This window comes from Rattus norvegicus, chromosome 1 (genome assembly GCF_036323735.1).
Source record: "Rattus norvegicus strain BN/NHsdMcwi chromosome 1, GRCr8, whole genome shotgun sequence".
Lineage (NCBI taxonomy): Eukaryota > Metazoa > Chordata > Mammalia > Rodentia > Muridae > Rattus > Rattus norvegicus.
The window spans coordinates 235,725,793-235,739,167 of NC_086019.1; the positions used below are offsets into that span (position 1 = coordinate 235,725,793).

Below are 13,375 nucleotides of genomic sequence, written 5' to 3' on the forward strand. Positions count from 1 at the left end.
ACCGTCTAGGTCAGATGGCTGCATAGTTATCAATGTTCCTGCCGTGCTGCTCAGAGCAGTGCTGCTGTGTGGAGGCCGGGCTGTGGAAAGAGACCCTTTTAGCTCTGTACCTACACGTAGGTCTCAGTGGGGTAAGCAAAAGTCACGGAGTTGCTGGGTGTGCTAATCCTCATCAAATACAAATAAAAGGCATTGCATTCAGAAAATAAAAAAAAAAAAGACCTTGGAGGGTGGAGAGCCACGTGTGATCCTTGAATACACTGCTGTTGCATAGTAGGCATTTTAATTACAGTGAACAACTCCCCTGAGCTTTAGGTAACAAGGTTTAATGCCTCTTATCCTCATTTATCATTGGAAATCATTGGGGCACATGAAAAACTGGCCTTCCATTTATGAAAGAAACAAATCCTGAGGAAAATTAATTTGAATCCTTTAAAAGAAAAGAGCTTGGGTTATTTATACAAAAAAGGTCATCTAAGAGGAAATAATCTTTATATGCAATTAATACACCATCCAAAACAAGAATATAAGCTTTATGGCCGACTCCTGTTTACTCTTGGCGGTGTGGAGAACCAGGATTAAAACAATTTGTTCGTGAACCCTAAGTCTAATCTAACTTCAGCAACAGGGAGCCCATATAGCCTTACACACAGATATGAAGCTGCACAAAGGCATTGTTCAGGAGAAAATGATAAACGCTTATTTTATCCCTGAGACGAAAGCCCACAGAGCAATCAAACAGAAGTAATGTGATATTGTCTTACTTTTTTTTCACAGCAGTTGTATTAAAATACACACTCACCAGAGAGAGGCTTGGTTATGTTGGGGAATGTTTGGATAAACCCACAGGATGTGCATATGAAATGAAGGAGGCACCAGAACTTAGGGCTGGTGGGTGGAGATTTAACTACTATGCATTAATCGTGATCAATAATGTCTGTTTGCAAGAAAGCAAAGACTAGCTCAATTGGCAGTGAGTATCAAATGGGAAGCAGTCTGAGGACAGGAGCCTCTGGCTGAAGGGACTTCAGGCAGCATTGTTTCTTGTTGTAGACACTAACCCTCTCCCTCACAAACTTAGACAAAAATCTGCAGTTACTTTTCATGCTTTCAAGTGAGTAGATTTATCCCCATGAATTTACCAATACTGAGTAGCAGGAAACAAAATTAGATACAAAAGCATATAAAACTTCCATTACAGTTAGAGCCATATTTATTCACATCAGAAGATACCCATTGCTCATGGTTACCCACCATACGAAACGCAAGACACTATCATTGGTAAAGGCATCAGAACTCTGCCAAGTTGGAGCTCCTCCTTGCTGTCAGGCTTTCACACAGAGCCAGAAGGCGCTATGCTGGTTGCTGTAGGAGACAAGACATCAGAGATCTCACCAGCCACTGAGTCCTGCATGCTACAATACTGACCTGCCAGGCAGGATTGTGCCCACTGGGGTGATAGTGACATGCCTGATGTAGGTTAACCAAATGCTTTCTGACTGGATCTGCAGCCTGCTCCACAAAAGAGAATTCATGTCTGGTACTCTAAACATGGTCAAAACCTAAGGCTTGGGCGGTTGTACTCCCTAGGTGAGGTGTGCTATTGATCCTACCAAGTACCCCATGTTGTCAAACTGCCACTTAAACATTTATGCTTATACTCACAGATTTGTGCTGCTCTCAAACTTGGGACAAGGAAGCTTCATTTTGCATTTGAAGCAACCAATGCAAAGACTTCTCACTGGTCAAAGGGCCAAGAATAAGTGAGCGTGAGTGTTCAGTCCTGAACAGGATGGAAATGCGTGCACTCATGCGCGTACACACACACACACACACACACACACACACACACACACACACACACACACACCAAGAAACATCTCAAGAGGAGGCAGAAAGAACGTAAAGAGTTGCAGGATGGGGAAGAAACTGTCAAATGCCATCTCCTAGACATGATGGGGCGGTTACCTCCATCAACTCACAGCAACTGTGGTTACCTGCACAAGACCAGCACAGTGTCTAGCTACCCACAGTCCAGCAAACGCGTATGTGGAGCTCATGCGGTTTCACCCTAACTGAAGAGATACTGACAGCTGATAACTACTGGGAGAAAGAGAATCACCCTGCTTTGGGGTGTGTTCAATGGTTGGACTGTCCGCTCTCCCCCACCAAATCACATCTCGGCAGCACTAATTGGGATGAATTAAGGAGGGGGAAGACATATGACTTTGAGAGGAGAATGCATTGGGGGAGCCAGGGTAGTTAAAAGGCATGTGCTGAGTTAACATGATCTTATTTCATTGGGTACATGAAATTCTCAGCAAATAAATTTTGAAAGAGAAAATTTTCAGATTGTCTATGATGTACTTCTTCATTGAAATACAATGTATTTCTAAATTGAAATACAGTTTACCTTCTAAGCATCGAACTCGATTGTTTTTTAAGTAATTTTAACAAACTGTGCTATAACTATCATAGTTTCTCTCTGGTACTTTGTGGGTTTTTTTTTCTTTTCTTTTTTTCGGAGCTGGGGACCGAACCCAGGGCCTTGCGCTTGCTAGGCAAGCACTCTACCACTGAGCTAAATCCCCAACCCCACTTTGTGGGTTTCTTCCCACCCTTTGCCCCTCCCCCATATCACCCCCATCACTAGAGAGAAAGGATAAGGAGGAGAGAACATGCCTACTGGGGCTCTAGCTTTTCTCTTGGGGCTATGATGGATGAAGCTACTGAGACCATGTGCACAGATGAGTTCGCATTGTGTTTTTCCATGGAGAAAAGGGCTGTAGGATACTAATTCTTCGCACAGCACATTTCAATCTCTTGGAAAACAGGACACACCTTACAACTGTGATCAGAGTCTCAGAGTTCCAGAGGGAAGGAAAGACAACCCTCACTGGCATTCTCATTGACATTCATAAGTTAGAAATTTACCAAGGGACAGACAAAAAAAGAAAGGTCAGGCTGAGTAAGAGAAATGCAGCCGTAGAGATAAGAAACTGCCTGTCTATCTTAGAGCACAGTCAGTACAAGGTGTCCTTCAGACAAGGTACAGGACAAAATCCCAGTTCCTGCTCTTTTCAGTCCCTCCTGTAGAGGTCCCTTATTGGCCAGATCTGACTGTGGAAGCCAGAAGACCAGTACATATGTGCTTCCCAGGATGACAGGGACAGTTGAGGACAGGGAGCGGAAGAACAACCAGGTACAGAGCTCGGAAGCCAAACCCATCATTTCTTCTTATTAATGAGACACTAAAGTGATGTTGCATACCTATTTAGGCACTTTACATTTGATGAGGGGACATGCAATCCTGGTTGAGAGAGGGGTGGGGGAGCGAGCGCTCTTGAGCGCTCGGGCGAGAAAGCGTGTACGTGCACAAACATGCATAGCATGCAAATGCACGTATCTGGTATGTGACAGTAAGTTCTGGGGGGTTACCATCTATTCCAGTTTTTACAGAACTACAGCGATGGTTCAGCCACTAAGAACACTTGCTTCACTTGTAGGGGAACCAGTGCTCAGCTCCCAGCTCCCACATTGTGACTGACCTCCATAAACACAAGACCTCTGTGGGCACAATGCACAATCCACACACAGTACACATACATACACAGAGAGAGAACACTCAGACACACAAAATAAACAAGTATATGTTTGATTTTTTTTCTCCGTGAGAGTTTTTATATTCGCATACACCACTATACCAACAAAGGCTTGGATACTCATGGCTTCTGAACACCAAAGTCCTTTTCAAAATTCCTTTTTATCTAACCAACTCCTTCCCAGTTCTCCTTCCAAACCTTCTTCCTGTCACCAAGGCCAGTTTTCTTCATTACATTTAAGGCACCCTTTAATCAATACATGTGGAATGGAGGACCGACTTAACAGTCAATTAACAACCAAAAAATAAATTGAGCTGAGTGACAGCTCACATCTCTGGTGTCTGCCTACTCTCTTAGACACTGTACAAGGAAATTAAAGACCACCAGAAAAATATGGATGACGCAAGAGACAATTATGGAAGGGGAAACAGTGAGTCTAGAACAAAAGAAAAAAATCAAGACAAAGTGCAATTTTGCAGAAGGAAGCTAAAAGTAAATGGTAAATTTTTTTTGCCTCTATAATGTATCTGTAATAGTTCATGAGTCCAAAAGAAGCTCTCATGATAAATATTTAGAAAGTCAAGACATTTCTAGTATAGCAAAAATAAAAGAACAGAACTATTATCTTTAAAATACCGAGTCTCTGTGCTCAGCACTAAACAGGACATCTATACTAATCCCACCACCAATGAGGATCAGAGAGCACCGAGACCAAGCTAGTCAAAACCCCACCCTTACTCAGGAGCTAGGGCAGATGCTAACTGCTGGGGAGGGTAAATCATTCTTTGCTGAGAGTGTGGACACTGGTGAGCCTCTCATGAGCCTGTACTCAGGTACAACAGGCTGCAACTGGACTCAGGGGGTAAGAAGATACACACCTGAAGCTAGAAAAGGCATGTGTTGGGGAAGAGGGGGTACACAGAGAGTTAGAGGGAGAAATGGGGGTGCACAGAATGTCACATTTCATATTGTACATGTATAAAATTCCTATAAGTAAAAGATGTTTGTAGTACTCATTTCTCATAAAAATATTCTATAGATAAATACATGTAAGCATATATACGTACATCCACATAGAAAGACAGAAGGACAGATATTGAGTTTGGAATAGGGCTTTACTCTGTGCCTCTGAAGCCCAGACTAGCCTAGAATTCACAGAAGACTCCCCATGCTGACATTGAATTCACAATCATCCTCCTGCCTCAGTCTCCTAAGCAATGAAAATATAGGTATGATCACCCCAAAAAATGTATTTTAATAAATTTAAACAGTTGAGATATTAAATGTTATTTTCTAATTTTATTTCCACAGAATGCGTCATATAATCTTTTTATGGACTGAGCAGTTAAGCCTAAATTTCTAACATCATTTGCATTAGAAACCATTCAAAGTTCTAAACAACTAACTTATAAGCAAACTTTTGGAACCGGCAGTTTGGAACCAAGCCATCCCCATGTTAAGAATTGGTTTTGACCTGGGAATCCAGCAACCCTCTGATCAGGCTTATTAACAAAACAGCCAAGCTGACTCCTTCTGACCATACCATGCCATTTACCCATGTGTCCATTCACTCAGACATGCATGCATACATGCATTCAGAGAATATTTACAAAATGCCCACTTTAGCCAGGGTACTGAATAAAAGCGAGATGCCAGGAACACATTGGAGTAGGCATGGTTTCCCAGCAGGAACTATTCCAACATGGTTTCCCAGCAGGAACTATTCCAGCAGAGCAAATAAAACCATAATCTAATAAATACACACACACACACACACACACACACACACACACACACACACACACACACACACGTATAAGGAGGTTTGAAGAAAACAGAAACTCAGAGAAAAGTGGGTAGAAAATTGCAAGGAAGTCACCCTTACGGAGAACAACAGGAAAGCTCTGAACTGACAGACCATGAAGCCAGAGTAGTGACCAAGAAAAACAAATTAAAATGGGCCATCTTTAGGAAGAGGGACCCTATTCCTTCAGGTCCCTGTGGACAAACTTTAGGTAGGTATAAGAATTCATGTGAAACATTCATGATATTTTGGCGAGCTCACTCTTGTAACCAGGAAGAACATGCGTCAGCAGACTGCAGCCTGAGGAACTTTTATTTGATGTGACAAATGGTCGTTCCATTTTTTAAAACAGGTTTTTAAATAATTAATAAAAGTGCTATGCTTTAAACAAGAAAGCGGGTTCACAGGGGGGAATTGAGATGAAAGAAAGCTTTCTTAGGAGATAATATCATAGCCATGGAAGCCATGATGGGTCTTGAATGGAGGCAGACCCTGAGTTCCAGAATATTAAAAGAGTAGCATTGCATATGGATGGTAAAATGGGATCTCAACGGGAGCAACAGGACTTTTAGATGTGTGGGGAAAAGGGAGTTTCTCACTCACAGGTCTTTGGGGGAAGATGCATTCAACACTATGTAGCTAGTCTGTGTGCATGGATAGAAGTTATCATTCAAAGTCACCTTGGGTCTGGGTGGTTGGGAGGGGAGAGGGCTTACAGCTCCAGGAAGGAGAGAAGTGGGGTCAGTGAGAGGCTCAGGACCACAGCAGGTCTGCTCACCTCCTTTCCTTCTGAATCATGAGGGAGAGACCGACCATTGAGCAGACTGAATTCCTCAGAGAGAAAACAGCACCTGGAAGGTTCATATTTTGGGACACATAAAAATTATACACGATTAAACTTGTCCGCGAATGAAGTTTTCAAAAGCGTTTCAATTGTCATTTCCCTTTAATTGTATCTGTCTTAGGATTACCAGGATGGTATTTCCACACCGGTACACTATGTGCAGTCAAGCTTTACTGGAATACAGACAGAGATCATGCCAATGGCTTCAGGGACCAAGACACAGATGAGCTGTTACAGTGGAGATCCAGGAAAAGTCCACCATATTTCCTACCTGGTAAAGTACAGAAAACAACTGCTGATCCCTGTGTAGGAGATGGAAAAAGGAAGGAGTCAAGGAAGGTAGCTGCTTCAACTCCATCTACTAACTAGAAAGTGACATGGGAGGGTGAGGAGGGTAGGGAGGGCCCTGAACACTGGGCACTGAACGGAAAGCTGTGCAGATGGGTTCACAGGTCGCATCAGAGATGATCTTGAGTTGCTGTGTTGAATAGGCAGGGAGCACGGTGGCTTCTCTGCCTGCCCTGGAGAATGCAGAAGACATGCCAGGCCCAGTGAGGTTTTTTGTAATCATTTCTGTGGAGGCATCACTGATTCAACTGCAGAGACATGGGCTGGAACGTGGTGGGTCCACATTCACCCAGCTCTGCACATGGTGCCTCAGTCTGGGTTACTTTGAAGGTGGCAAATTGCCTGCTCTCTTCCTTCGCTGACTCCAAATAAGCAGCCAGATGTTCAGTCGTAGCAGAGGCAACGTCTTCACCCATCTGTCTAATTGCACTGTATTTCCACTTTACTATTTAACAACAGCAACGAAAGAGAAGTGGAGAGAAAGAAGGTTAACAGCACTAAAGCAGACAGGAATGTCATCTTCAGAGTCAGGCACCGCCCATGTGTTAGATGTGTTAGATGGCCACTAAATTTAAGCGAATGAAAGCCCTGTCTACAATGAAAGGAAGTACCAAATTTAAGAAACAGGTACACAATTTAAAAAATGATGAGGCAACTACAATATTTTCACCAACATATCATAAGGTCTTCTGGAATGTGTTAGTTTTGGACAATGAACTACTCGACATATTTTCAGGAACTCCTGTCTCTAGACACTATAAAGATACAAAAAGAAGAAAAGAACCAATTAACAGTCAGGGTAGTATGAAGGCCTATGTGTCCTGGAGATGGCTCACAAGCAAAGCGGAACTGAGGTGTGCAGAAACCAGCAAGATTAGAGGAATCAAGACAGAAGAGAGCTGAGAACAAAGAACTGAGTTTCAAGAAGAAAATTACAGATGATAACCCATCTCAAAGATTCCAGCATCCTGATGGGCTTCTCTCTCCACTCTCAATAATTTGCTCTGCATATGCAAACTAATTCCACATCTCTCAAGATGAACCATGGATTCAGCCAATACGCACACTGCAAGACTCATGGCGAGGCCAACAAACTGGTTCATGAGGAACTTCTCCAGTCCGCCGATCATATAGATACATAGTGGCAACAAGTACAGAGCCTTTCTTCCCTCTTCCTTCCCTGGTGTGAAGGTGTATTACCCAGAACTGTGTAAGAACTCACTTCTGAATCAGGGGAAGGCCCAAAGCAGAGAGCCGAAAGGTGAGTGGATATCACTGAGGAGCTTCAGGGTGTTGCAAGGATCCATGAGCCCAGAGAAAGCTCAGCTCTCTGATGAGTTATTCTGAGCAGTGGGTCTAGCCTCATCTCTGACCAGCATCCAATCCAGGAACCTCATGATTGAAGAATGAGTTTTTAGCCCATAAAGTTGCTTGAGCAACAGAAGCCAAGGAATTCCATGTGATCTAGGGGTCAATAATGATCTTCAATAACTGGAAGGATGCACAAAGTAAAATGGATGAGCTCCCTTGTAAGAAAGATGGCGGGGGCGGGGGGGTTGGCAGAATGCAAGGAAGAAATGCTGAGCAATCACTTCCTCGTTGCCATTACCTGATCTCCTGATCTACTTGTCCTGCAGCTGCTCATTGTTTATTTCAAGACACAAGAAACCTCAGTCTAATTTGAAACCTGCCAGAAGGGTTTAGAATGGAGAAAAGCAGAAGGGTAAGGCTGAACAAGCAACTGTACGAGATCCTCTCGTGGGTGGAGGCAGAAAGTCTCTATTTTCCAGTCCCTGGACCTGAGGAAATCTGTGACAGAGCTGTCTGGAAGGGGGATCTGAAAGGCAATCAAAGAGATTCACAGATGAGTTTCATCTTCTGTAGTTTTACTGAAGTCATTAAAAAGAGAAAAGATCAAAGCGTTCAGCTCTGGAAGGAAGAAAGCTCGGGATGCGTTAGCAAGGGTCTTCCAAAGCGCACTAAAGCTTCTTACACAGGACCTCTCTCACCAGTTTTCATAATGTAACAAGACCAGCTGGCAACTCCTAATATTGAAAGAGATGGGTTTTCTACAAATAAAATTACTCTCTCCAACAGCAAGGCATATGACTGTGAAATTCCGAATTCCCACTGGTAGGTGGTGCAGACCCAGCCTGATGAACTGCTCAGGAAAAGCCCCGCATACGTGCGGCTGGCTTTTAGGCACCCACCATGCTGCCTGACCTCTGAGAGGTCAAGGAAAAGAGAGATGTTTTATGATCTTTCCCACAGTGTATCATGGGCTGGAGGAACCATGGGCTTCACACCATATATTCCCGGGTCTAATGAGGAGCTTGAACCATAAATGCAATGATCTCTCTGTGAAAAAATGCAGAATTGTGATAAGTGCCTGTATGAAGATCTGTCATAGATATGAACCCTGGGTCAATTTACACCAGAGCTGAACTGTTGAGCTGTCTATTGAAATCTGACCTGTCGGATCTGGGTACAATTGGGAGATTAACATAGTTCTCACATTTTAATGTAGATACTTGGCATGCTGTCCTGTGGGGAGGAGAAGGAGTGACCCGTGATACCGATAAACAGGAACTGCTTAACGCCTCTACTTGGACAAGTCCACTGAAACCAACATGTGTGTGTGTGTGTGTGTGTGTGTGTGTGTGTGTGTGTGTGTGTGTGTGTGTGTGTAGAGGGCCTGAAAGCTGACAAAGACAATTTGTCCTCTTAAAAATTAGAAAATCCTTAGACCCAAGCAAAGTCAACACATTCACCTCTAGGTCACACCTGCTCACTCGCAATGCAAGTGGAGGACAATGCTATTTCTGAGACCCAGGTTCCATGCTATATCCTGACATCCCCCCCTTCCCAGTCGCTTCCTCACACAGCAGCATACCGCGCTTTGGAAAGGGAAGGAGGCTCCGTCTAAACATGCAGCACCAGTGTGGCTAAAGGAACACGCTCCATCAAGGGCTTACGTCCTGCCCAAAGCAAAGAACCATGGGATTGGAACTTGTATTCCTCAACTGACTGTTGAAGAGACACTGATACAATTAGAGTGTGCAGAGTTTTCATTAAGCCTTTAAACCTCCAAATGTCAACTATCGAGTACTTTACAGACAGGCTCTGGATCTGGAAACGTTCATGCGTACTTTTGTTTAAAGTTGAGAACAGTACTGGTCTCCATCACTCGGTGCCTAACACACGCTGACATCTTTCTAAATACATTTAAACTAGAGAGCACCGCTAGGACCCAAGCACGGTTTTTTCTATCACGCCTGCACTGCAGTGGAGGAAACACCAGCAGACAGGAGGCAGTTCCTCCAACATTCCCAGCCAAGGAGAAGCAGGGGAATCCAGTGCAGGCAGGCCAAGCGCATGCCCTCAGCCACACTGCCAGCCTACCGCTGAAAGGAAAGTATAAGATCGAGAAAGAACTGGAATGCTTTCTGAAGATCTTTTAGGTCACTAGTTCTGTGATTTGAACTTGGCTTCATCTGGTTGAATGCTTGCTCAACAGCCAAAGAAACACCACACATCCCTTGAACAAAACTGGGGGGCAATGGCTGGGTGCTTAAAACAGCACAACTAGTTGTGTGGGGCTCAACAACCATTCTGCACACCAACAAATGGTTACTTCTGTTCCGCTAGCATCACACAAAGTTTCTTGCCTGCCAAAAACAGGCCCTAGCCAGGCCTGCAGTTTTCTTTCTCGCTCTGTCCCCCGGGGAGAAAGCTTTTATTTGTCAAGGCAAGTCTTGCCACACGTAAGTAATCTATGAGCCTCGCTGAATCCTGAAATACAGGGGCTTTGCAGGACCACAGGAACACGGTCCCCCTACGCTAAACAACAGAATGAGAACCCAATCGAGGGGCTTGAATATGGGGAAAGACAGAGTTTTGAGTCTAAATCTTAAGGCGGAATAGCCAGGGGTGAGAGTTTCACCCTTCAGTGGGCCTATCTCTGTGTAGTTTGGTCTGACGTCAGTGGAGAGGGACTGAGGAGGGATCATGGCCCTGGAAAGCTTCCAGAGAGGGGTCTTAAGAATATAAAGTCATACTAGGCTGCTCAAGGAGGGGCCTGAGTGTTTGAAAACAAGCCTGTGATTCCGTTCATACTGGTGCAGGCAAGGCTGAAGGACGCAGTTCCTTCTCGGGGTCCTTTTGTGACAGGCGATTATGCAATTCAACCGTGTCCCCATGCTCTTTGTAAAGTGCGAATCAAATTCTCTGTCAGGGAATAGTATTTTTCTACACTCGTGGAGAGAATAATTCGAAAAGCCCTGGTGGTTTGCCAGTTCTTAAAAATTCTGACTCTGTGTGACAAGGGAATGTGTCAATTTTTGCCCAGAGCTCTGTGCCACTCTCCAAGTGCCAGGAGATGGAACTCAGTGGGTGGCTGCTTCTCGGTCACACTGATGTCCATCACCCCGGGTGACCTTCAGCAGAGGTGAATCCATGGCTAGGAAGCTCTCAGCCTCTGTGAAACTCCTTTCAGAGTTTAAGGATAGAAAGGGACCTGAATCCGTGACCTACCAGAGGAACTGCTCAGTAAAATGCTACTGAGCACAGTTCTAAGCAATGCACATTTGTTTTAACATAAACTGCACGCTTGTGCCACAGCCAGGCTGTGTAAATATACAAAATGTCACTTCCAAAGATGACAGGAAGAAAGTAAGTAAAACGGTAGGCTGTTCTTCCTACACGGCACTCTGATCTAACCACAGTGTCCTCATGTCATAAATACGGCTCTAATGCATAGGAGTGACCCCGTTCGTCCAGAACTCACCCACCCCGACTTCTAGACAAGTTCCGTCCTAGAGTCTCTCAGCAAGGGGCTGTGTTACCTCTCTCTGCAGCATTTGGCAGAACATGATGTCCCATGGTTTGTCATTATGCTGGAGGGGACAGGTTACTGGCATTAATGAATGCGTGTCAGGGATGCTAACCATCCCACAAGCCAAACAACAATGCCACACACAGAACTCTCCCACCCCACGACACCAGAGAGGCCCTGCCTGGAAACACTCTCAAGATGAGCCTTCTTTTCCCCGTGGAGACTCCATCGACAATGCTGTTTTCATTGTAGCTGCCATCTTTAGACCCTTAGAACGTGGATTCATTTCATCCCGCTCTTTCCTCCGATATTAATAACAATATTAGGTTTTCTTTAATAGGGTGGGCTCACTGCGGTAGAACCTTTATAGGATTCTCTAATTCAGATCATCTCTCCCCAGGTCTCAGTCTCCCCACTGACATTTCAACTGGATCACTTTCTGTTATTAATGCCACTGATATACATTTCAACGAACCAAACCTCTCCCCACCATAATCCATTAGCATGCCTAGACTATGTTGATGAAATGTCTCCAGACACTGGCAAACTCCTAGCCGGTTTAAAAACTCTGCTGAAGCCTATGGTGGCAAAGATCCTAGGGCACAGAGACAGAGACGGAAAGACAGACCATCGCCCCATCCCATCATGGTTTCTGTCAGCATCAGCCTGTGGCTTTATATCAACTGTGAGTACACGGTTTCTCAAATCTAAGGTTGATGTTGCCTTCAGTATGGTTCCTCCATTGCAAGCCTCATGCCTGACATGTAGCACGTGTCCTCTTAAGTATTTGCTGACAGAAAGACAGCCGCAGAACACTGCACAGCTCAGCTGACTAAAGCTGTAAGAAATGAGCCTAATTCCAGTAACAGAAGCCCCGAGAGCTTCTTGAGAAAACATCGGAAAGTACCTATTACGGTAGCTGTGCACTATAGAAAGGATTTGTGGTGTGGCTAATCAACCCATCTTTGAACAACCCAACCAGAAAGTAACCATCAGATTATCGGGCCTCTTCTTATCAGTGAAGTTTGGCATCCAGTTGCCTTTCTTATTTCCCCGCTGGCCTTGGTTTATCTCAACCTCCTTCTGTATTACCTGGGAAAACATTTGAATCGCCGATCTAAAAGCAGAGCCGTGCAGCATGCTTTGAATTAGAATAGAATTTCAAATTCGACCTGCTTAAATTCACATCCAGCAAGCTACACCAGCTAAGCAGGGAACTGTTTTTTTTTTTTTTTTTAAAGAGCACACTTTAGTGATTACATGAGTTTCTATAATTCAGAAACCTTAGGTCTTCGGCCTAAAGCAAGCAACGTCTTCTAGGAAACAAGACAGCTTCAAAGCATAGGGAAAAAAAAAAATCAAGAATGTTGCTCATCCTAGGAGAAAGGGTCTGCATGGGGGCCAGCAACTCCCTGTCCTACAGTTTCACCTGTCCATGCAACTTTTCATGGTGTCACCAGCAGCCAGACTCCTGTTTCTGACTCCTCTATGACATCCTCCTTAAATGTCTCTGAGTTGGTACTACCTGTGTAAGTTTTCAAACTCTGCCATACTCTTCTCCACTTAAAGAGGCGCTGTCTTGCAGGGTCAGTGTAATTTCCTACAGAACAAATTGGTATCTGGGCCTTGCACTATCAGCTTAATCCTGTCATGCCCCACCCAAAACTGTGCATCTTTCAATACATTCCATGTACTTTCTATCAATTCAAGAACCACTTGAGCACAAAATGGAAGCCTTGGAGTCAGTGTTATCGACAGACTCAGTGAGGACTGCCACGCTCTCCCACCTAACCTGCACACATCTGTTCTGACAAGGAACCACTGTTACTGACTGCTCTGTGGGGGGGATAAAGGAGAACACAACCTTGGTTAGAGCTAGCTGTCAGCCGAGCACTTATGCTGAGGAGACACTAGAAATGATGAGTGCAAGGCCAGCTTGTGTT

General features: G+C 44.4%; 1 protein-coding gene across 5 annotated transcripts in view; it reads right to left on the reverse strand.

The window, feature by feature from the left end:
- Glis3 (GLIS family zinc finger 3) overlaps nt 1-13,375 on the reverse strand; it is a 419,850-nt gene that overhangs the window by 336,226 nt on the left and 70,249 nt on the right. The window lies entirely within an intron of this gene.